The sequence below is a fragment of the Phyllostomus discolor genome, chromosome 3 (genome assembly GCF_004126475.2).
Source record: "Phyllostomus discolor isolate MPI-MPIP mPhyDis1 chromosome 3, mPhyDis1.pri.v3, whole genome shotgun sequence".
In the NCBI taxonomy this organism is placed as follows: domain Eukaryota; kingdom Metazoa; phylum Chordata; class Mammalia; order Chiroptera; family Phyllostomidae; genus Phyllostomus; species Phyllostomus discolor.
In genome coordinates this window covers 204,252,812-204,276,412 of record NC_040905.2, presented here as the reverse complement: position 1 = coordinate 204,276,412, position 23,601 = coordinate 204,252,812, and the positions used below count along the sequence as shown (strand labels likewise).

General features: G+C 58.2%; 1 protein-coding gene across 2 annotated transcripts in view; it reads right to left on the bottom strand.

The window, feature by feature from the left end:
* Positions 1 to 23,601, bottom strand: part of LOC114493992 (DAB2 interacting protein) — a 183,080-nt gene that overhangs the window by 120,636 nt on the left and 38,843 nt on the right. The gene's annotated exons all lie outside the window — the stretch shown is intronic.

The following is a 23,601-nucleotide window of genomic DNA, read 5'->3' as shown; positions in this document are numbered from 1 at the left end:
CCAAGTCACTCCCACCCCAGCTCAAGAACTTTCTGTGGCTCCCCAGTTCCCCAAAGCAACAGGTCCAAACCACCTTTCCTGGTATTTGAGGTTCCAACTCTCTGGCCCCAACCAAACCACCTCCAGCCCTCGCTGCTATTCCCTTACTTCTCACTCTTCTTTGCCTTACTCCCAGAATGGACCGCCCTCCCACCTACTCTGGCCAAAGTCCACGCTTCTAGGGCCCACCTCCTCTAGCCTTCCCTTACTATCCTGGCCCTTGATGGTCTCTTTCCCTCTCTACAGCTCTCCCTAGTCCACACAGCAGCATTTATCTTTTAAGGTTTTCTGACAACCGCCCACCTGAGCTCCATCCTCTCAAGGACAGAAAGGGAAACTGAGGCCCTGACAGAAAGGTTTCATATGTCTCAGTCACTGGGAAAATGAGCAAAGGTGGTCTGAGCCTGGGGATCCCAACACACAGTCTCAGGGGTGTGTTTGTGGGAGAGTCACACCTGGGTGCCTGAGGCAGTCTGTTTGCTCTCATCCAGAACGGCAAAAAAGGTAGGGCACTGGAGGGGGCGGGGCAGTCTGGGCAGGAATCCAGGCCGGGTTTTGCACCTCACAAGGGTAGCCCCCTCCAGTTCTTGCTCAGCCAGGGGGCGGGCCCCCCTGTCCGGAGGAGCCTGGATCACAGCTGGAAGCCAGGCGCCTTCCCAGGACCAGGGGGGAGGGGCAGAGGGGCATTGCTCCTCCAAACCCAGGCTGGGTTACCCAAAGCTCCCTGCTCCCCTGGCTCCTCTCCCCAGAGCCCCAGGTCAATCCCTCAGGAAGATGGAAAACCACGGGGCTGGCATCCCATTAGCCAGCCCCCTTTGCGCTGAGCCAAGGGTTTGCAACCAGTGTGCTGCAATACCTGACTATTTAGTCAGGGGCACCGGCCCCTTTCTCTGAGACTGTCAAATTTTAAAAAATGACAACAGCCAACACAAGTTATTGTCCAGTGTGAATAAATGAGAAGTATACCTATTATTTTTGTCAGATCGAAAAAATATATATCTTTTGGTGCGCTGCAGAATTTTAATAATTAGTTTATGTGTGCCATGAGATGAAAAAGGTTGAAAAGCACTGGGTTGAACATTGCTCTGGCTCATTCTCCACAGTAGACACTGCCAGAAGCATCTTTGACAGGTGCAGAGGGCCCCGGGGAAGAGCCGGACCCTGTCCCTCGGTCCAGAGGCGAATAGTGAGTCTTCACGGCACCCGGGTGGGACTCCAGCAGCCCCCTGTCCACCTTCGACATTTCCAGGAATAAATAGCCCCCACTGCTGGGGGCACCAGTGCTGAGTGGGTGGAGGGTTCCCAGGAAGTCTGGATCAGAGCGGGGACAACAGTCCTCTCTCCCTGGGGCCTGGCGTTCAGCTGGACCAGCTTCCTCCCCAAAGCAGGAATTTTCCCATCCGCCAGGCTCTAGCCTTCCGGCCAGCAGAATGAACAGTGGTTGGGACTCATGCTCCTGGCTTAGGGAGCCCTATAAGCAGATTTAGGTGTGTGGGTATGAATCGGGGAGGGGGACGCAGTCAGGAACTCCAGATCTCGTCTGTAAAGACGGTCAGGCTCCAAAAGTCTGGTATGGTCTCTCTGCTTACACTTGGGTTCCTCAAGTCCTTCTCTGTGCCTTAGTTTCCCTGCCTACTAGGAAAAGCTATGGTTAGCTAATGAAGAGGAAGAAGCTTTTGCATCCCAGACCTTGGGACTGCCAAGCACCCAAGCTGGACTTCTCCACATGGCGGGTACCAAGTAGGTACCAGCTGGGGTCTGAGCAGGAAGGGGCAGGGCAGGAGCTAGGAGAGAGGGGCCCGGGCTCCCTGCCCCTCCTCCTGGCTCAGGAACCCCCGGGGTGGGCAGGCAGACAAAGGCTGCTCCCTGCAAGCCCAGCAGAGCATCTGGAATCAATCCTGCTGTGGAACAAGCCACCCACCCCCTCCCGCTGCCCCTGCGGCCTCTCCTCCCTTTAAACAGAAGCAGGCCACCATCCGGAGAACGCCTAGGCTAGAGGGGGGGCACCTGAGAACGCCCCCACCACCACCACTTCCACTTCTGCTGCAGACCCCTCCCGGCTCCTGCTGGGCCCCCAGGACTGACACAGCCTGGTCCTGGTCTGGCCTCCAGGGGCTTCTGGAGCAGGCCCAGCTCCCATCCCATCTCCCCCACGTGCTGCTTTGGGGAGGGGGGGTCAAGGCTTAGCCTCCATAGCCCTCAGCCTCCAAATCACCCCCCTCATTACAAGTGCATATTTCTGGGGTTACCCCAAGACTCTTGATTCAGTGGGTCTGGGTGGGGCCTGCAACTCTGCAGGATAAATCCAATCCGGCCTGACCCCAACCACCACCACCTTCACCGACCCTCCAAAGCCTCCCAAGGAGAACTTCCGCAGTACCCAAAGGGGCCCAGCTCCGTCACAGAGCACCCATTTCCCTTGGACCCCCACCCATCTGTCGTCTACTCTCAGCCTCCAAACGCTGCATGCTCATTCCCACCTCCGGCCTTTGCCCTGTTGGTCCAATGGCTGCTGTGAAACTCTCCCCTCTGCACCCATCTGGCAAAAACTTCCATATCCCTCAGGACCCAGCTCAAAAATCCCCTTATTAAAGACATCTGAGCCCCAACAAGAGACACTCCCCAACCCCGCCACACTCCACCAGTCATCTGAAGGATGAGGACACAGGGGAAGATCAGGCAGGGACAGATCCACAGAACTTCCCTCTGGACAGAGAGCCATCAGCATCTGGGTGTCTGGAGAACTGTGCCCTGCTGGGAAGGAGGCGGCAGGTGGCCTGGGAGCCGGGTGGGAGTCCAGGTAAGCCAGAGGCCAGGCCAGGGCTGGGTCAGGAGGGGCACGCGGCGCAGGGGTGGCGGCCAGCCCGGTGCAGTCTCACATCTTGCCGGGGGTGTTAGGGTGACAGGCAGTGAGGAAGGAGCAAAAAGCCTACTGTCAGCATTACCTCTGGAAAGACTGAAATCGCCCATAAAGGGCAGTTTTTCCTCCAGTGTTCGGGCAGATCACCCAGTTCCTCAACTGGGTGCAGAGCAGAAGGGCCTGGCCTCTCCTGGGGGGCCCTTTTGTAAGCACCAATTATTTAACACCAGACTCCCTCCCACCCCCCACGCCGGGAGGGGGGATGCTCATGCCGGCAGGGGCCACGGAAGGCCAAGACTGCTGACATAGGGAGGTGACGAGCGTGGGCCTGGGAAGGTCTGTCTGAGGCTGGAGTTTGAATTTAATGCTGATAGACCTTATTCAGCCTTACCATGTGCCAGACCCTGCCCGTAGCATTTTGTGAATGTTCTCTCATTTAATGTCACAACAATCCCGAGGCAGATGGTTACCGTGTTCATTTCACAGAAAATAATGGGGGCACAGAGAGGGTAAGTAAGTTCCCAGGGGTCACACAGCTTGCACTAAGTCAAGCAGGCTGGAAAGCGCAGAAGTCTTAAGGGTGAACAGGACTTAACACAGAGATGGAGGAGGGGCAACAGCCCGGCACGCTCCTTAACAAACAGCTCGGACAAAGAACAGGAGGAGGTGAAGAGGGCCAGAGTCCTAGCAGGGGAAACACTGGAGCCCACACAGGCCCCACACAATGGGCGTCTGGAGGACCGAGACCCGTCAGGCTTCCTGTCAGGACGAGGTGGGCAGCGGTGTCCGGGGGAAGGCCCCGGCGGCCAGCGCCGCACTCATCCGCCTCCCGGCAGAGCTCAGCCTTGGAGTTAGTGGAGCCCTGGGCAGGGGGTGCTGTGGGATCCTTCAGGCTTAAGATCATGGGCCTCCGCTTGGGGAGGTGGCCCGTCTGGCAGGCGATGACAGCTTCCTGAGTCCACCGTTCATCCGTTCATCCGGGAACAGGGCTGGACCAGGAGGAGGACCTTCATTCGGCAGATGGGGGAGGCCGGAGTGGGGGGCTCACCCCGCAGAGCGGAAGGTGCAGACAAGCCCTGAGAGGCCACACCCAAGGCCCAGCCAGCCAGCCACTGCTTCCATGGCTCCACCCCCACCCCCCAGGGACTTCTTCTTACAGAAGAAGCTACCAACGAATGTAATGATTTAACGACATCCTTCGAAGAAGAAAATGACCCAGTCAGGGCCAGGATGACCCGGGGCTTGGATGGCTCTGCCCTGCTCAACAGAAGCAGAACTGGAGCATCAGTCAAGCGTGGACATTACAACCTACACAGACAGGGCCTCAGGGAGTGGGAGTGTTTTTTAAATCAAGTCACCCAAACCAGGGCTGAGGGTGAGGCCTTGGGAGAGGTCAGGGCTACAACGGAGGCAGGAGGACGCCCCGGACAGAGGCGCTGTGTTTCTTCGGACACCGTGTAGCTCAGAACAAGCCCCTGGATGTCTCTGGGCCTCAGAGATGTGATATCTCTGCCCACCCACCTCCATGGGTTCCGTCAGGATCTAGGCATCCCTCTCCATCCAGAAAGGAGGGCTGCATCTCCCTCGTGCATGGCAACAGCCAGTCGTGAAATCCTGGGCTGTCGGGGCCAGAAGGAATCGTCAGAGTAGATGACGGATGGGGGAAGCTGAGGCCCTACAGGACAGCCGCTCACCTGGAGGACCCTGGCGAATGCATGGCGAGCTGGGGACCTGGCATCAATTCTCCAGTCCTCGGGGGTCGACTGCCCCCTCCCATCCAGCACGAAGCAGCATCACCCCGTGCAGGTGGGAAGTGAGGCCAGGAGAGGGGCTGGCTTGCCCGAGGTCACACACGGGAGCTGGGGGTTAGTCCCAAACAGAACTGCCAAGACCCACCTTCCCCCTAATGACCTGGACCGCCCCTCTCGGAACACCTGATACGCCCTGCCCGCAGGTGCCCCGGGCTTCCGCTCCAGAACGGCCGCCTGCACAGTCCAAGGCTCTAGTCCCGTGGCCAGGGGAGGCTGGGATCCAGTCTCCAGGCCCCGGCCTGGCCCTTCCTTCCGCACCCCCACGCTAGCAGCCGGCACTTCGGCCCAGATGGCCAGGCCTGGAGCCACTCTCCTCGTGTACTTCCTCTCCCTGCTCTGACCCAGAAACGCCGCCAAGCTCCAGGTGGGCCCCCAGCCCTCCTTCTCCCGCCCAGGCCGGGGGCGGTGCCTCCAAGTCTCCAGGTTTCTTCCTCCCCTTCCAGTCGAGGGGCCCAGACAGCTCCACACCCACTAGGCCACCAGCGGGGGTGACATATGGTCCCCGTGTGAGGTCAGAGAGCCCCTTCCCTTCCCTTCCCAGGCAGGCCTACCTGGTCATCTGTGAACCATTTTGTGACTGGCACTGGCCTGGGTTTCAGGGGCACAGACCTTGCTTACTCAGTCCCGGCAGACCCCACTGCGGAGGACAGATGAACAGTCCCAGCAGCCAGCTCCCAGGAGGGGAGCCGACAGAGTGTGGAACTGGCAGTCAGGAACCAGCGCCTTGGCTGTGTGACCCCAGACTAGTGTCTTCACCTCTCTGTGCCTCTGTTTCCTCAACTATACAACAGGCATACTAATGCTTATATTTTTGTGTAAGCACTTTTTGTATATTTTGTATACGTATTTTGCATAAGTACATTTTGTATAAGTATCCCTGAGAGCAGGCCAGCCAGAGCCGGTCAGCAGTCACCAGTCCAGAGCAGGTTCTCAGTTAAGACCGGCTGAGAGAGAGAGACAGTGGCAGCGTTTGGGAAGTGCGGCAGAGCCCGTCTGATCTGAAATCCACGCTGAGAAAATTCGGAGGAGGGAGAAGTCCTGGAAGGCTTCCTGGAGGAAGAGACATTGGCAGTGCGCTAGAAGGTTGAGTAGGAGTTACCTGGGTAGAGAGCAGAGAAGTATCTTCTTAGAGGGGGAGACAGCATGACAACGGCCCAGGGGCAGAAACCAGCTGAGGGCAGTGTGTAGAATTCTGTGGCTGGAGGAGAGGATGGTGTGGTCCCTGGAAAGCAGGCTGTGCAGGGTGTGTGAGGGGTGAGAATGGGGGAAAAAGATGGGGAGATAGATCCAAGTGGGGTGAGGCCAAGGCAGCCCCCTAGAAGGGAAGAAGTAAAGTGGTAAGGAGCCCCAGAGGCCCCCAAGGATCTGGGCTCCAGGATTAGCCCTGCTGCTGCATGGTTGCACGACTTTGACTGAGTCACAACCCTCTCTGATCCTCACTCTGCAACCATCAAAGGCGGGGCTGGCTCTGTGAGCAGGCCTGCAGGAGTGGAGCAAGGCTCGATGCCCGTGAGCTACAGTGGGAGCATTGAGAAATAGATTCCCCGGCACCACTGAATCTAAACCTTGGTGGGTAGGGCCAAGGAATCCAAATTCTTTTATTTTTAATTCCAATTTTTTTTAATCCTCACCAGAAGCCATGCTTGTTGATTTTAGAGAGAAGGTAAGGGAGAGAGAAAGAGCAAGAGAGAAACACTGGTGTGAGAGAGAAACACCGATCAACTGCCTCCTGCACGCAGTCCCGACCAGGGACTGAACCCGCAACCCGGCATGTGCCTCTACTGGGAATCGAACCCGCAACCTTTCAGGGTACAGAACAATGCCTGACCCACTGAGCCACACCATCCAGGGCAGAATCCAAACTCTTAAAAGAGCTTTCTGGGGAGCCATTGGCTGAGATGGTTCTGGACCCGACTGGATATCCCGCCAGCCCTTAAACCTGCCCAGTGTCGTCTCGCTGCAGGGCCTCTGCCTCTGCTGCTCCTTCCGCCTCACACACGCACACCAGGTCTCAGGTCTCGGGGGTCAGCACCCCCTGTCACTCAGGCCTCAGCTCCAGTATCACAGCCTCAGAGGCCTTCCCCGCCAACTTATCTCAAGTGCCTCTGCCCCCACCCCCACCCCCTGTCCCATTGCCCCGTTTTATTTTCTTCGACTTATCACTTCCTGAAACTATCTTATCTGTGTATTCAGTTGTTCGCTAATTGTCTTCCCCCAAACTTTAATGAGGGCAGGGGCCTCGTTAGCCCTGCCATACCCGTAGCCCCAGAGCGCAGAACAGTACTCGATAAACACGTGATGCATGGCGTGAATGAGGGAAGCTGGGCTCAAAGCCCCCATTCTTTCTGCAAGGTGGGCGGCTGCAGGGCCAGTGGCAAGTGACTTCGCCTCTCCTGTGGGGCCTGGGCTTTCCTCCGTGAGACCTGTGGACAGCAGGCTGCAGCGCTGACCTCCGAGCAGCAGGCAGCCTGGGGCTGGTCGGGCAGCCAGGCAGTCAGCCCCGACTCTGGGCAGGCACTGGCACGGAATTAATGAACGGATGAATAAATGCTTTGCATGTGCCTTTGAACAAGTCCCCTCCGGGCACAGCTCCAGCTCCCCCTCCTGGACTATGGGGTTGGCCTGGGTGGTTTTTCAGGGACCTTGGGCGCTGACACTCAGAGCCCCTGAGCCCAGTCTGGATGCAAACGGGAGCCACATCAGGTGCGGGGGGAGGGGCAGTCTGCGCCACAGCCAGGATTCTCGCAGTTCCAACCTTTCCTGGAGGTCCCACCTAGCCCGGAGCTGGCATGCTACACTGTGTGGGCAAGGATGAAATGGAGCTCCTGCAACTTGTCACCCCTCGGCTCCTTCTGAGAGCCAGAACAATGCCGGCTGGCCCTGCCCCCACCCTGGAAACAGTGCTTTGTCTGGAAATTCTACCAGGAGAAGGAGGAAGGGCTGGGGCCCTAGAATGTCTGTGCCTGCTCGTACAGGAAGTAGCTGAAAGTATGGGGCCAAGGAAAACAAGTTCAAGATCATCCTGGAAATCAGCAGCCTGGCTCCTCCCCTAGCTGGGGACTGGCCCCTGGCCCCTGGCCCCTGTCCCCAGGTGTGGCTCTCCGGGTAATCAATAATTAACGTAGAGAGACAGACAGGCAGGGTGTGGGAAAAGGGATGGTCCAGGACCGCAGGCAGAGGCCTAAGAGGAAGCAAAATTCACTCAGCCTTGCCTGGCATTCCTTCGATGACAGGGAGCTCACTACCAAACCGGTCCCTGTCCTCAGAAAGTCTGAAGGTGAGGCTGCTTCCCCACAGCTAGGAATCGCAGAGGGCTTTGGAGAACTGGCGGGCATTCTGCCCTTGACCCAGGGCTCGGAGGGCCTGGGGCTTGCCCGAGGTCTGTGAGACACAACGCGGGCCCTCCCACAGGTCCCAGCGAGGGGCAGCCGGTAGGACAGCTGGGGCTGGAGTTTGGGCTTTAGCCCCGCCCCCCATCCCTCTTGGCACCTTTATCGAAAGCCCAGGGGACATGGGTGGGCCCTGAGTTGATCCGAGTTCTGAGGACAGGCCTTTTGTCACCACGGCCCCCTCTGCTCCCCCTTTGGCATCTGTCCCAGGAAGTTGCAAGGTGGCTTCAGGATCTCCTGGACCTTTCTCTGACCTCATGTTTCTTGTGTCCGCCTGGTGCCCTGCCTCTCCCTCTCCCACACACCCAGACAGGCCCCCTGGCACACACAGACCTGCCTTCCCACTCTGCCAGGCCGGGCCCAGGCCCATGGAGCAGCCCGGAGCCCTCAGAAGGTGCTGGCGGGTGCTGCCCCCTGCTGGGCCTCGAGCCCCAGACAGAGTCTTTCCTGGACCTGGGGTTACAGTGGGAGCACCAGCCTGGCTGCTGTGCAGGCTCAGGATTCCAGGGCTCGCAGGGCTGTGCCTGCCCCCCAGGGACCCCGGGGCGGCATGGCGCTGGGTCCCAGTCTGCTGAGTGATGTGGGTAAGCCTTCCGCGCCCCCTCTGGGTCCCTGTTCCCAGCCCCAGTTTTCAGAAGTTAAGGCATTTCTGTCCCCTGGGAAGCATGTTAAAATGCAGAAGCCCAGGCCCAGTGGGGAGAGTCTGGTTTCAGTGGCCTGGGGAGGAGCCCAGGAATCTGCACTTCAACCAGCAGGGAGTGGGCCCACAATGTCCACACTGGCCCACCTGCTGCTCTCTCTCAGGGGCCCTGGGCTCTATACGAAGACTTCTGGGGCCCCAGCCTCCGACGGGGTTCCGAGCCTTTCACAAGCTGCAGCCCGTCCCTTTCCCAGCACCCCACGTGCAGAAGGCAGGGACTCCACACCTCACAGGCCAGATGGGCAGGCTGAGCTCGGAGTGGACGAAGAGCAACCAGTGCGCCCGGGCCCCGTTCCACAGTGGAGCCCCAGCTCCCCCGCTGTCCCCAGGTTCCCCAAACGTGGTCTAGATTCCAGGGCCCAGCGGGTCAGCTTAGGCCGGGCAGCAGCCCTGACTGATCCCCTTTGTCTTGGTCCCCGTGCCCCCTGACCTCACCAGGTCCTGGGCTGATTAAAATATCCCCTTACAGCCCTGATAGGCCTGGTGTCTCCTTACGGGGCCGGGAGGGACACAGTCGCATCTGAGGTGACACTGCCAGCTTTGGGACGCACTCTGGCCACCCTCCGGAGCTGGACACTGCTGGCCCAATGGAGACTAGAGAACCTTTACCCAGAGTGTTGGCACAGACCCGCCAGGAGGGACTGAGGCCCAGAGAGGGCACAGCCTTGCCCAAGATCACACAGGACGTTGCTACTAATGCCATACAGGGCTTACTCTTTGCCAGGCAAAATTACCTCAGTGAGTCCTTACGACAACCTCAAGAGGTAGACACTGTTCCTCTCCCATTCATTTCTCAGGCTCAGACAGGTGACTGTGGTGGAAACAGGACTGCATCTCACAGAGCCTGGCTCTTCACGGTGGCCCCATGCTGCCACGAACAGTCCCCCCTCCCCTGTCTCCAGGCGATTAACCTTCCAGTTCCCGATGCCAACAACTCAGAGCCGTCTGTGAGAAGGTGCCCCGCAGCAGCAAGGCCTGCGCCTCGGCACCCAGACGAGCCCAGGGTGGGGTCAGTGAATCACCACCCCCTACCCCTACCCTTTCCTTGGCCACACTGGCCCCCAGCCGCCTGCCACTTCTGTCCCTCGTGTCTTTGCTCCCACAGTTCCCACTCCTAGGACACAGGACATGGGACCGGCTTCCTAGACTCTGAGTCCCCCGTGTGAACAGATCATTGCTAGCTCCAAACTCTAGCTTGAGTCTGTCTGTGCACCTGTCTCTCCACTGCCATTACCGGGATGTGGGTCACCACCGTCTCTAGCTCTAAGGACTCCTGGAGCCCCTAGCTCAGCCTCCCCAATCCTCTCAGGTCCCCTGAGTCTGTTTTGCACAAAGCAGCCAGAGTGAGCGTTTCAGAAATGGCCCTCTGTTCCAGCCGCCCTGGCCTGGCCGGCCTTTGGACCTCTTTTGGGCTCATCTCCGCCCCCAGCTCTGCCGGGCCACCAGGCCGACTCCCACTCACTCTTCCTTTCCAGAGAAACCTCCCCTTCCCGCCCCGCACTCCCTGGGTCCCCCCGCCCCACCACCGCATGGCCTTCCCACATCATTTTTCTCCAGGCTCCCTGCACCTTCCCGCCAGGGTGCCCGCCGCATCGTGCAGTAACACCTAGTTTTCCATGATGCATCTCACATCTGTCTCTCCTGACACACCACTCCCCCAAGGGTCGGATCCCGGTGGCCTGGCTCACCATCACAACCCCAGTGCCCAGCCCAGGGCCGTCACCCCGCTGCTGCCAATCAAGGAGGAGGGTAGGGGTGGCACTGTGGTGTTTGCAGGAGGGCAGAGCCCGCATGCATGTGCATTGGCACCCCCAGACTTCCGGGCCCCCCTGCATCTCGAAGCTCCTGGGCTCACAACAAAACGGGGCCCAATGCCCTCTACCCCCACCCCCAAACAAGCCACAGCTCAGGACTTATTAATTTTCCTCCCCGCAGGTTTCAGCGCTTTTCATTCTATGATTTATAGTCCGCCCAATAAATTTCCCCCATTATCTTTCACACACAGTGTGCTGCCTTTCTGCCATTTAATAATGCATTTGGCGCCCTGGGAGAACTCTGCGGCTCGGCTCCAACTCAGGAGCAGGCCCAAGAGGCCGCATGGGATTCTGAGGGCCCGTCTCAGACCCAAACCTTGAGCAGGTCGGAGCTTCACACTCAGGGCTACCTGGGCAGGGGCCCAACTCCTCTCCCCTCCCCCTCCCTCCCTTTGGCAGGGGAGCCTGGCAGAAAGGAAGCAGGCTGAGACGCCTGGTGCCCACTGGGGCCCTGGTGGTCAGTTTTAGGGCTGCAGACTGGTGCTGCCCCCTGCAGCCTCGATGCTTTCCAGAGTCTCCACGGCCATGACCTCAATGCACATCTCCAATTCTGAGGGCCGGGCAGGAACTCATCAAACTAGTCTCAGAGACGAGGAAGCTTTTCCGCACTATGGGGAGGTTGCATCCCAGCCCCGCCTGCCCCACTGGGCGCCTGTGAGGTTCCGACGCGGTGAAGGAGAGTTCAGAGGCTGTTCTCTGGGCCAGGCACTGTGCCCAGTACTTGCCTTGAACTGTCTCACTGCATCTGCACAGCTGCCCTTACAGGCAGAAGGTACTATTCTGCCCATTTTACAGACGGGGAAACCAAGCCTCAGAGAGAAGCAACTTCCCTAAGATTGTGCAGAAAGCGATGGCAGCTACCCGGAGGAAGCCCTGCTGGAGTGAGGGATGAGAAGGCTCCAGAGGCGACAGGGAGGACACCGCCCCAGGCAATGCTGCCCACTCAAAACCAGAAAGTGGCAGGGAACCAGGGGGTGTGCAGGGCTTTAGGGTCAGAGAGCCCCGGGGTTGCATTCCCACCCGTGGTGGCCCTCAGCTGTGTGACCTGGGGCAAGTCCCTTAACCCCTCTGGGCCTCACCTCCCCACTCTGTCCCCCCAGGACGATCATGGGACTTGCATGAGGCAGCTCGTGGGAAGCTGCCTTGTAAACTGTCCAGCCTGGGGCCACGTCATCGCTGCGTGTTAGGACAGCGGGAGAGACATCATGCGAAGACCTGCAGGAAACAACCCCCCGAGCTGCTCCCGGCGGAGTGTGACCGGCGGCTCCAAACCGCACAGCCATCTGGGCAGAAGGCACCAGGTCCTCCTCAGACCACAAGCCACCCACCTCCTTCGGGTACCAGGCACCCCCCCCACCATGGCTCAGGAGCAAGCAGGTGGCCCACCTGCTCCCGCTGGCAGGGGGTGCTGGGTGGAGGGGCATCTCAGGCCAGCCTGGGCCAGGCCACCCCCGCCACCTCAGCCACCAGGTCTGCTTTCCTTCCCCTCCAGCCCCTGAAAGTTTCTGCTTCTACTTTCTGGTTGCCATGGCAACCACCTCTCTTCCTTTGACTGTTTTCCTCTCCTCAGTCACTTTACCATCTTAAGAAGCAAGTTTCTCTCTTCTTGATGCTAAAGGGAGAATAACAGTAGGTTGGAGAAGAAGGTCTGGCCAGGAGAAAGGGGACAGAGCAGTCCAGGACTAGGCAACGAGGGGTGACCTCTGGGGTCCAGCAGTACAGCCGTAGGGCTGATGTAGCTGTGGTTTGCCCCCAGCTGACCTCTGGACCCGAGACTGCCCACACAGTCCTCCACGGCGGGCTTCTCTGATGTGACTCACCCGCCCAGAGCACCCGCCCATCCCTGCAGGGATGCGCAGGCTGGCTGGGCGGTCAGGGCTTTGCAGCCGGCTGGGCCTAAGTCCGCTTCCTACCGTCTTGTCTTCAGTCACAGGCGCCCTGTGTCTGGATGGCCTCCACCCCGTGCCCCACTCTCTCTGCTTTGCTCCCCAGTACCCCACAGGAAGTCCCTGCTGATGCCCTCCCTGACCCCAACCCCCCCCCCCCGTCAGAGTTCCTCTCTCCTCCACTGTGTCTGTCTCCCCCACGGCCTAACCTTTCTCCTAGGCGGCCTTCCTTGCGGGCAGGGCGTCTGGACAGCAAAGCCAGTCCTCCCTCACTCCATGTCCAAGCAGGTCTGCGGCAGGCCGTGCTGAAGCTGCAGCCGGAGGGCGCGGCACTCCGGTCGGCCCCACCAGCAGCTAGCCCCACAGGCCCCTCACACGTCTGCTCTAGACCTCAGGGCCCCCAGGGTCACACGGGGATGGAACTCGCTTCCTCCAGGGCCATCCGGGACTGCAGTGAGTCCGTGGGTCTGAAAGGGCTTGGAAAATTCTGAAGTGCTGGGCTCAGTCGGGGATTATTTTTAGGCACTGGGTCAGTGCCATCCAATGAGTAGCCCCAAGGCCTCCTTGACCCCACCGGTCTCATGGCTCTCTTTCTCCACCTGCTGACCTCTGGTGGCATTTACTGCCTGTGTCCAGCCAGCTCCACACGGTGGCCTTGCCTCTCTAGCCAGAGTGTCACATGCCAGTCACCTGCCACCAGCTTCCCCGACACACACACACACACATGCACGCGCACGCAGCCACTGACACACCTGGGACCTCCCAGGCTGGCCAGGGATCTGCAGGTGCCTCTGAGGCTTAATTGAGCAGGGAGCAGTGCAGCCCACAAGGTGGGAGTGGGCCAGGGGGTGAGGAAGAGCTTCTTCCCAGCCTGGCCGGTCAGGGGCTGGAGGTAGCCCCAGAAAGGACTCCCCAGCTGACGGACCAGGCTGTCCACTGGCTCCTCCTGTTCCACCACCTGCTCCTTTCCATGCTGGTCCCCGAGGCTGGACCACCAGGACTCATTCCCTTCCCTCACCGTGAACTTCACCCCCACCGTCCGCCGGCTCTCAGTCCGACACGTCACCCCTTCCAGGCTGCTCAGAGGCTGCACTTGCCCAGGCTTGTGCTAGGATGGGGCTGGTTTCCATGCGCTAGGGGACTCCTGCAGAATCAGAGGGCTTTAAGCAGGCTCGGAGGGGAGAAAAGCATAAAGACTTGTGAAGTGTCAGAGCTGAGTGAGTGAAGACAGGGCTGGCGTGGCCAGCCAGGGTTCGCCCCCTATGCCTCCCCCGCCCAGGCCTACCTCCTGGGCCTGTCCACAGCTGGCAGTGGGAAGCCAGGCCGTTCAGCTCTCACACTGGGGTGCCTAGGGGACACTTCCCAGGTACTGGCACTGGAAAATCCGTGCAAGTGCTGGCATGGTCCTGGGAGGGACACTGTGTGGGCCCACGGGCGCCCCGACAATCTCTGTCTCCAGGGAGTAGACAGTCCAACGGGACACATGAACCCCCACAGGGACCCTCGGGCCCACCAGGCACAAGGCAGGGAGGAAGCATAAGGAAGGGGTTAACTGATTCAGACTGACAGGGCAAGGGGACATCCAGGCAGGCTTCACAGTGGAGGTGGCATCTAGGCCAGGCCTTTGAGTAGGATCCCAATAGGCCAAGAGCATCAGGGATGGGAGGGAACCCGCTGAGGATCTGCAGCAGCCTGGGGACCCCGGAGAGACTTAACTTCCCTTTTCCACATGCCACATGGTTTGACCACCACGGTGAGGACTTGAGCTTGGGGGATGTTGGCCCCGGAACCAGTTAGCTGAAGCCAGGCAAGTAATAAATTCCCCAAAATGACCCAGAAAGGAGCACTTTCCAAGCTCGTTCCTGCGACCAGACCCTGGGGCAATGTCTGTTCTGGTCACCGCTGTCACGGGGCAGTGGCCCGAGAGTGCCAAAGACGGATAGAGCCTGCCAGGTCTTAAAAGCCCTGAAGAAAAGAGTCTCCTCGAGTTCCCTGAGCAGCCCATTCCGGGATTTCACACCGCCCACAGTCTGCCAGGAAGTCCTTCCCCCCTATCTAACCTACATCTCTCCTGCTGAAATATACACCCACCTTGCTTTGGAGGCACAGGACTTACAAAGCACAGAAGCTGAAATGCCTCACCAGGCGCGCTCTGTTTGCAGGGAGGTAGGAGTGGGGGTGGGTCAGTGAGCGGAGACACCACCCCCGGCTCTGACAAGAGAGGACAAGGCCCCTTTGTATGCATGATTAATTTACAGACCTGGGGAGGGCCGAGCAAGCGGGATGTCCTCTCTCTGGGCCTCGGAGGCTTCCCTGACCCAATTTAGAAGCTGCGTTTATTGTGTTGTTCAAGTCAAACCTTCCCGACGAGGTCTCTGTTCCCAGCGTGCTCATGAATTTTCCGGGGTTTAATAGTGTGCAATCTGAGAACGATTTATTAAGAAGATTAAACCCCCCCAAATATGCTTCCGCATGCTCTACAAAACATGGCAAATTTATTCTCTGGCATCGGTGGGCTCCCCTGCCCAGGAGCAGTGCAATCACTCAGCAGAGTTAAAGCCGGAACCCCTCGACCCGGGAGGGAGGGAGGCCACGAGGCGAGGGGGAGCCCCAGGCAGGGACCGGGGTGTATGTGGGGAGAGGCATTTGGAATTCCAGGAGCAGAGGTGCAGTTCCAGTGTGAGCAGGGCCCATGTTTGAAGACCCTGCCTTCCTCCCCCACCCCACCCCTTGCCCAGACCACCCCTGCTCAGCAAGGGCTCCGGGGTCCCAGCAGGATGCTGAGCTGGACCCTTCCTGCTCTGGGACTTGGAGACCAAGAGGAGCTCCTGAAGCTGCTCCCTCTGAGCACCGCTGTCAGACCCGAAACCTCAGACACGGCCTCTCTTCTCCCCGAGGCCCCACCCGTCCGGTGCATCCCCGGGACCCTCTCCATTCCTGGTGATAAAAACAGTCCTAGCACCGGCGTGTCTACCACGTCCTCTGTGCCAGGCCCTGTGCTGAGCTTTAAATGCATCGGCTCACTTCTGGCTCACAAGAACCCCGCCAGGCAGGTGCCGTTACCACCGAGTGTTTCAGAAGAGCAAATAAACCTTGCAGAGCGTAACAGACACGCCCAAGGCCACACAGCTCATAACCCGCAGCGCTGGGATTCAAACCCTGACGCTCAGACTCCAGCACCTGAGGTCTCATGGACCCTCCCCCGCCACCATTCCACGGCTGGGATAAAGCCCCTTTCTGGTCCCATCAGGACCCCCAGTTTGTTTGGACTCCGTTCAGGTCTCCATGTCCCTTCTTGGATAACTGCACAGTCTCCCCACCGGCCAGCCAGCCTCTGGCCTTGCCCCCTCCCAAGCGGCGGCCGGAGGGACTGTCCCGGAATCCAAACCTGAGCACCGCGGCCCCACTGCTGAGAATGCTGGCTGCCGTGGCTCCCTGCGCTGACGACAGCAGAAGTTGCGAGCTTCTTTGCCATGTTCAGGCTCCCCACCCCCGTCCTCCCCTCTGCTTTCTCTGCCATCACCTCCTCCACGGGCCCCAGCCTTCTGGTCTCTGTGCTTGTGCTCATGCTGGGGCCTGGGCTTGGCGAGCTTTTCCCCATGTTTCCTACTTCAGAGCTCTCCAGTCCCAAGTCCAGTGTTGCTTCCTCCACAAAGCCGTCCCAAGAATCAGGTCCCTGCACTGGAAGGGACTTCTCCCTCCTCAGAATCCCTACGGCACAGGGCTCACGGGCACCAGCTCCCCCCTCCATATCCCCCCTCCCAGCCAGCCCAGGAGCCCCATCAGGGCCAGTGCTCCTTCCCCCAGGCCCAGCACACAGCAGGGCACGGGGAGCAGGGTGATTCCGGGCAGACACTGGTCCACTGACAGCAGGACGCCTTGACCCTGTGGGTGAGGGAAGGCAAGAGCAACTGGAGTGCCCACGTGTCCAGCCAGCAAGTCCTTTACTTTTTTTGGTACCAAGGACCTGATGGCCTCTAGTAAGGCCTAATAATACCTCCCCTCAGAAAAATGTTTTTAAATGCACTAAAGAAAATACCAAGGATTACCAGGGAAACCAATTAACATTGAAATATGGTTGTCAAAATGCTTTTAAAAAATTGACAGCAATCTATGTGCTCCTCTTTTTTAAATTGAATTTGTTGGGGCGACACTGGTTTGCAAAACCACCCAAGTTTCAAGTGTACAGTTCAATAAAGCATCATCTGCACACCACATCGTGTGCCCATACGGGCTTCTTTGTTAATGCCTTAAGTAACAAGATCTAGTTTCAATAACTACTGTAACTTTGAAGTATGATGAACGAAAGCATTGTTTCAAGATGCCCACAAAACTACACTATGATGTGATGGTTCCTGTGACTTCTACACAATCACAGAGCAGCTAATGCCACGACGGTTTGTCACCTACATCTGCAACTTTCTTTAGTGGTTTGTGAAAATGAAGGTGGGATTTCTTTTTTTCCTGTCCAAGTTCTTGGACACTCTGGATTCCACCCAGAGACTCCTGGGGTCCCTGGTTGAGGACCCCCAGCTTAGAGGCAGGGGCGTGAGGGAAAAGAGCAGGGTCTGTCCTGGAGCCCAGACTCTGGCTGTGCGCTGCCTGGAGCATCTCTGACTTTCTGGGAGCCTCCGCCTCCACCCACCTGCCTCAGTCGGATCACACAGGAACCGAAGCCCAGGCCCACAGGCTTACCCACAAGCCCCTCCGTAGGGCGGGCCTGGCAGAGTTTCCCTGGAGAACAACCCCTTGGAGATGCTGTGCTCCAGACAGCCCAGCTCAGGGCCTCGGGGCCCCTGGCAGCCTCCCAGGGAACTTGTTTTATGTCCCGAAAGAGCAGGGCTGACAGGTGACAAATTGCCAAGGAAGGCTGGAGTGGGCTCAGCCTGTCTGCTCGGCGCCCGCCCAGCCACCCTGCTGTACCCACCGCGGCCCTCTCAGGAGGGACAAGAAAACACCATTAATTACCTAGAAAGAAAGGGCGCCGGGAAGACGCGCCCAAAGGTTGCTCAGAGACCCTCTCTGGCCACATTTTCTGAGTGCAGCTCCAAGCCTGGCGGCCGGCTGGCAGGCCTCCCCTCCCTCTGCCACCAGCGGCCGGGGCTCCTCCCTCCCAGGTCCCCCAGGGCCACCTTTCAGCCTGGGCTCAGCCCCCACAGACTCATGACCTATCCACTGTCCCTGAAGGGGTTGCTTTTTAATAGACAGGACCCCCCCCAAAGAGTGCTCCCCTGTGGGGGCGGGAGGGACCTGAGAGGGAAAGGGAGTCAACACTGTCACCTTTGTCACCTTCACAAGCCTGAGTCCCTCAGCTATGACCTCCACGCAGCAAGTGTCTCCGGCCTCACCTGGCTCCCACTGCCAGCTCTTGCCACCACCCTATGCCCAGGTGATAGAGTCACCTGCGTGGTACCCCAGGCCAGTTACCTTGTGCAGGTCTGTGCCAACCAGTATCCAGGCAAGAGCTCACACTCCTGCCGGCCCCGTTAGTGAGGCACCATTATGATCCCATTTTACAGACAAGGTAACTGAGGCTCAGAGAGGTTAAGTGATTGGTCCAAGGAGGCACAGCTGGAAACTGACAGAGCCAGGGTTTGAGCCCTGTCTATCTGGCTCCAGATCACCCTGTCAGCATCTTTCGGCCCCCAAGTGGTCCCCCAAGCAAGTACAAGTGGTCCGAGGGTCTATCTAAAGGAAGTTTGACCAGGCTCCTCCACATACCCCTCCCCCAATTCCCTGCCCCTGCCCAGGGGCTCCCTCAGAGTCCAGAGACTCATCGCCAAACCGCACTGTCTCTAGTGCTACCTCCTCCAGGAAGTCTTTCCTGACTGCCCACAGTCTGAAGAGTCAGAAGTCTCCCAGTGCCCTGTAGCTCTTAGCACCAGGAATGGCGACTAGTGCTGCCTGGAGGTAGGGGCTGAATGAGTCTTTTCCTCATCCACCCCACTACCAACCCCCAGCAAGGCCCAGAGACCCCACAGGGGCTCTTCCAAGAGGAGAGACAAAGAAAATCCTGCTGGCCAACGAATGAGTGAGCCTGTGATTTGAGGCCAACCTTCCACCAGAGGCAGGTCCTACTCACACACAGGTAGGGACAGCTGCCCCAGGTCATCGAATGGCGACCCACCCAACCAGTCCACCAGGACAGCTCAGAGGGGCCAGGAGCTGGCGCTGCACAGGCAGGAGGAACAAAGCCAGCACTGGCCCCCTTGTTACTCGAGAAGATCCCAGAGAAGCACTAAAGCTGAGTTCAAAGTCAAAGCAAAACCATGACTCTGAGCTCTGAGCTCACAGCAGTAATAACCACTTTCCTAATAAATGTGCTTCCTCCAGACACGGGGACGCTGGCACCTGAGCCTGGTGAGGCCCACGGGGGTGCTCCCTGACATGCAGTGTGGGCCTGGGACACCCACAGGGGTGCTTAAACCAAGCACCACACCCTCAACTGCAGAAAGCTCTGTGCACCAGACAGAAACGGCAAGGTAGGGGGTCCATATGCGACTAGGGAAGCCTTTCCAAAATATCCATTGTGTTTAATCCTCACTCAAGGATACTGATTTTAGAGAGAAATGCGGGGAGAGGGAGAGATGGAAACATCCAAATGAGAGAGAAACATGGATGGGCTGCCCATCGTACATACCTCAACCGAGGATCAAACCCACCACCTAGGTATGTGCCCTGAGTGGGGGTCGAACCCACAAGCTTTTGGTGTAAGGGACAACACTCCAACCAACCGAGCCACCTGTCTGGGGACTAAAATATCTTATTGAACAAAAAAAGGCAAGTTGCAGAATAAATGATTTTTTTAAGTGTTAAACAGATCCTCACAGATTTTCTAAGGATTCATAGATACGTGAAAGCACAGAAGAGCACTGAGAAAACACACTCCAAATGCCTCCCGAATCCCCTGCCCCAGCTGAGTCCCGCCCCTTGGAGCCCCGCCCCCAACCCTCCCCCAGCCCTGGCCCAGCCCTGGCCCAGCCCTGGCCCCACCCAGCTCCTGATGCTGGACAAGTTCACAACCACATCAACTCTCACCCACCATAGGCAGAAGTGGAAACTGCCACAGCTCTCACGGAGGCCAACTCAGCAATGTGATCAAAAATCAAATTGCATAAAATGTCCACTTTAAATTCATATGTCCCCCCCTTCAGCACCCTGAGCTTCAGACGAACTCTGCACGCTCATCTGCAGCAGGAAAAACACTGTGAACAACACTCATGTCCGTCACTGGGGGCCTGGCGGGATGCGTGACGGTCCCCTCTGTACATGGGGTGCTGCAGCATGGTGCTCTGCCAGGGGGCACTGCAGGGCACAGGGACGGCCCCTGGGAGCGTGGAAGCGGGTTCTCACTTAGTCTTCTAAACAATGAACAGTGGTGACTCTGGGGAGGGTGTGTGAGTGTGCATTTGTGTATATGTGTGCTTGTGCACGTGTGAGCTCTGTGTACATTTGTGTGTATATGGGTGCTTGTGTGTGCTGTATGTACATCTGTATATTTGTGCATGGGGGTATTTGTGTGTGTGTGCTATGTGTACACTTGTGTGTGGGTGTGTGGGTATTTGTGTGTGCTTGTGTGAGCACTGTGTGTGCATTTGTGTGTATATTTGTGCATGTGTGGGTGTTTTGGTGTGCTTGTGTGTGTGTGTTGTGTGTCTGTGTGTATTTGTGAGTGCTGAGTAGGGGCAAGAAAGGGCAGAGGTTTCGCTTTCACTTCATACCCTTTAGTAATGTCTGATTTTACTTTAAATCACGGAATATGCTGTTTTGCATATTCGGAAACATCACAGCGCGGGAGCGGGACGGCGGCTGCGCGGGGGAGGGGAGCAGGAAATATATGGGAACTCTCTGTACTCCCTGCTCAGTGTCGCTGTGAACCTAAAACTGCTCTAAAAAAAATAGTCTTTTTTTTAAAGAATGGATTAAAGGCCTCTAGGAAATAAAAACCACAGAACTGTGTCCTCCAAAGTCAGCGAGGCTCCAGGCTGACCCCCCGTGTGCCCTGCTCGTTCTCAGGCAAGTCCCGCGTCCCAGCCTGGCTCCCCGTGCGGAGGGGCAGACAGGTGGGGCCACCCAACTGAAGTTCAAACTGGGAACCCCCTCGAGGCCCCGGCTCTGAACCTCTGCTCACACTGTTTCCTCCGCCTAGAACGTCTCTGCACTTCCCTGCACCTGTTCAAGCACTGTTCTCCCTGCTAGCCCGTGCCAGGTACCCTCCATCCCTCAAATGTAGGCTCTCTGAGGACAGCCTGTGTTCCAAATATCTCTGTGCAGCCCCCAGGGCTGGCCAGTGGCTGGCACAGGGCAAGAGCTCATGAACCGTGTGTCCCATCCACAGACACCAGCTGAACACATTACTGTTGCTGAAGGCCCCAGCAGTGTCTGAACAGCTCTGGGGCCATTCACTTTGCCTTGATTAGGGCTCTGCCTGCCTTCAGCAGCAGTGAGCTCCTCTGAGGTGCCTGGGCCCCCCGCCCCAGTGTGAGTCCCAGCCCTGTTGTTCACCCAACTCAGGAATCACGAACACAAACGCCAGCGTGAGCCAGAAAGGGAAGAGAAGGAGTGGAATGAGCTGGCCGAGCTGGACGGAGCAGGCACGCCGCAGCCCGCTGTGGAGCTCCTGCAAAGCAGGCCCAGGGGTGGCTGGATGATGTGATTTCCAGAACAGCTACCAGAGTTTTTTTTATCCTCACATGAGGACATTTTTTATTGCTTTTAGAGAGAGAGGAAGAGGTGGGGGCGGGGAAGACATCGATGTAACAGAGCAACATGGACTGGTTGCCTCATGTAGGCTCCAACTGGGGAGCAAACCTGCAGCCCAGGCACGTGCCCTGACCGGAAACTGCACCCACAACCTTCCCGTGGAAGCACCGATGCTCCAACCAACAGAGCTACACCAGCCAGGGCCAGAGCAGCCGCCGGATTTAATGTGAAAACCTCCTGACTGTTGAATGTAGGTAACTCATTCACATTTTACAACGAACAAACACCACACAGGTCTCGTCACATAGGGCTGCAGGTCAGATTTGGCCTAGACCCCCTGCCTCTGGTGGTCTCAGAATTCAGAGCAGCCATAACAAACAAGAAAGAGAAAAGGGAGGAAGAAAGGAAGGGAGGGAGGGAGGGAGGGATGGAGAGAAGGAGAGAGGAAGGGAAGGGAAGGAGGGAGGGAAAAAAAAGGCAAAATACTCATGCTGATCCCGCCCTCCCACGAGCCCACACCCGAACCTGAGCATCACAGGGCACTCAGAGACCAGGCAATACAGAGGCAGCCAGCTGACTCTGCAGCTACCAGCTGTGTGACCCAGGGCAAGTGACTTCACCTCTCTGAGCCTCTGCTTCCTCCTCTGCAAAATGGGGGTGGGAGGCGGGATAACAGGACCTGCCTCCCCGGGGTGTTGAGGGGATGCCGGGTGGTCAGGAGGGAGAGGACCTGGGGCCCAGGAAGGAGCCACAGCCGGTAAGGACTCCCTGTTGTCAGGACAAACAGGGACAGCTAAGCCTGGAGGAGGGGAGCGGTGCAGACACAGCACAGGGCAGCTGGGAGGCAAAGCTGGAGCCCCTTCTCTCTCACCCCCGCAACCACGCCTTAGACGGGGCAGGACACCATGAGCCTCGGAGCTGCCCATGAGGCGGGTCACGGGGGCACAACCTTCTCTAACCCACCAGACCCCAGACAGCAGAAGTTAACCCCATGGAGCCCTCCACACACGCCCGGCACTGTGCTGAATGCTTCACATGAGTTCCCGCCACCTCACACTCTCTACCATCCCAGAAGGTAGTTACTAGCACCCGCCCGTTTTACAGATGAATAAACTAAGGCTCAGAGAAGCGGCCTGACGTGTCCAAGGTCACCTAGTAAGTGGCGCAGCCAGACTGAGCTACATGCGGGCTCCTCGGCCACCTTCCTTTCCGCTTCCCACAAATGTTTACGGTTCCGATGGTGTGCCAGGCGCCAGCCTGTCCTCAGGCCTCGGGGACGAGACCAGCTCCTACACGGGGCAGCCTGGCTGCAGACCATGGGCTCTCTCTGGAAGGGCCGCTTCAGGAAGGACAGGACCCCGGAGCCAGGGCCATGGGGTGAGGAGGAGCAGGGGCAGAGAGCGGAGGTGAGCAGTGGGCCGGCTGCACCAGGCGGGAGCCTGAGGCACCCCCAAGCTTTGAGGCTGGGGGCTGGGAACTGCAGCCCAGACAGAACCAGCCGGGCTTGGGGAGGGAACAGACAGATGGTTTTTCTCTTGAGAGAATATGCAAATGCGGAAGAAAAGGAAAGATGCAAACATTACAGAGGCACAGAAAACTTAACACTTTTAAGTTTAGAACCTACCCTCAGGGTCCAAGAAGTGAACACCTCTTGTCCCGGGTAAGGCTGCACCTGTCTGGTACCGCCCCCTTAGCTGTCCCATTGTGGGGGGTGGGGGGGTCACTCAGGCCTAGGATGACATTATGGGCTGAAATGTGGCCCTAAAATTCACATGGTGAAATCCCAACCCTCAGTCCCTCAGAAAGGGACTGTACTTGGAAATAAGGTCCTTAAACAGGTGATTAAGTTCAAAGGAGGCCACCAGGGTGGGGTCTAGTCCAAACTGGCCAGTGTCCTTATGGGAAGAGGAAATGGGACTCACAAGGGGCCACACACACAGAGGACGACCGTGTGAAGAGGCAGGGAGAGGGTGGCCTTCCACAGGCCCAGGAGACGAGCCTCGGAGGAAACCAGCCCTGCGAACACCTTGACCTTGGACTTCCAGCCCCCAGAACTGCGAGAAGTAAGTTTCTACCTTTAAGCCCTCCTGCCAACGACATTCTGTTACAGCCACCCAGCAGCCCGACACAGGTGGGGCCCGGCTGTGCCGCCGGAGCAAGGGCCCTGGCTGGGCCCGCTGGAGCTGCCTTTGGGGGCATCAGGCCAACCTCATCTGCAACCTGGGGGCGAGAAGAGCTGGCCCCTCGCTTACCGGGGCTGACACAGGCCTGTGCGGGCACAGCCCCAGGTACCCACATGCTGGACTTCCTACGGCTGTGAACATTCAATGGCACGTGGACCTCGAAACACCCAGTCCTCCAGGGATGGACAACTGGCCGGTTTCCCTGCAGCCGTCTTG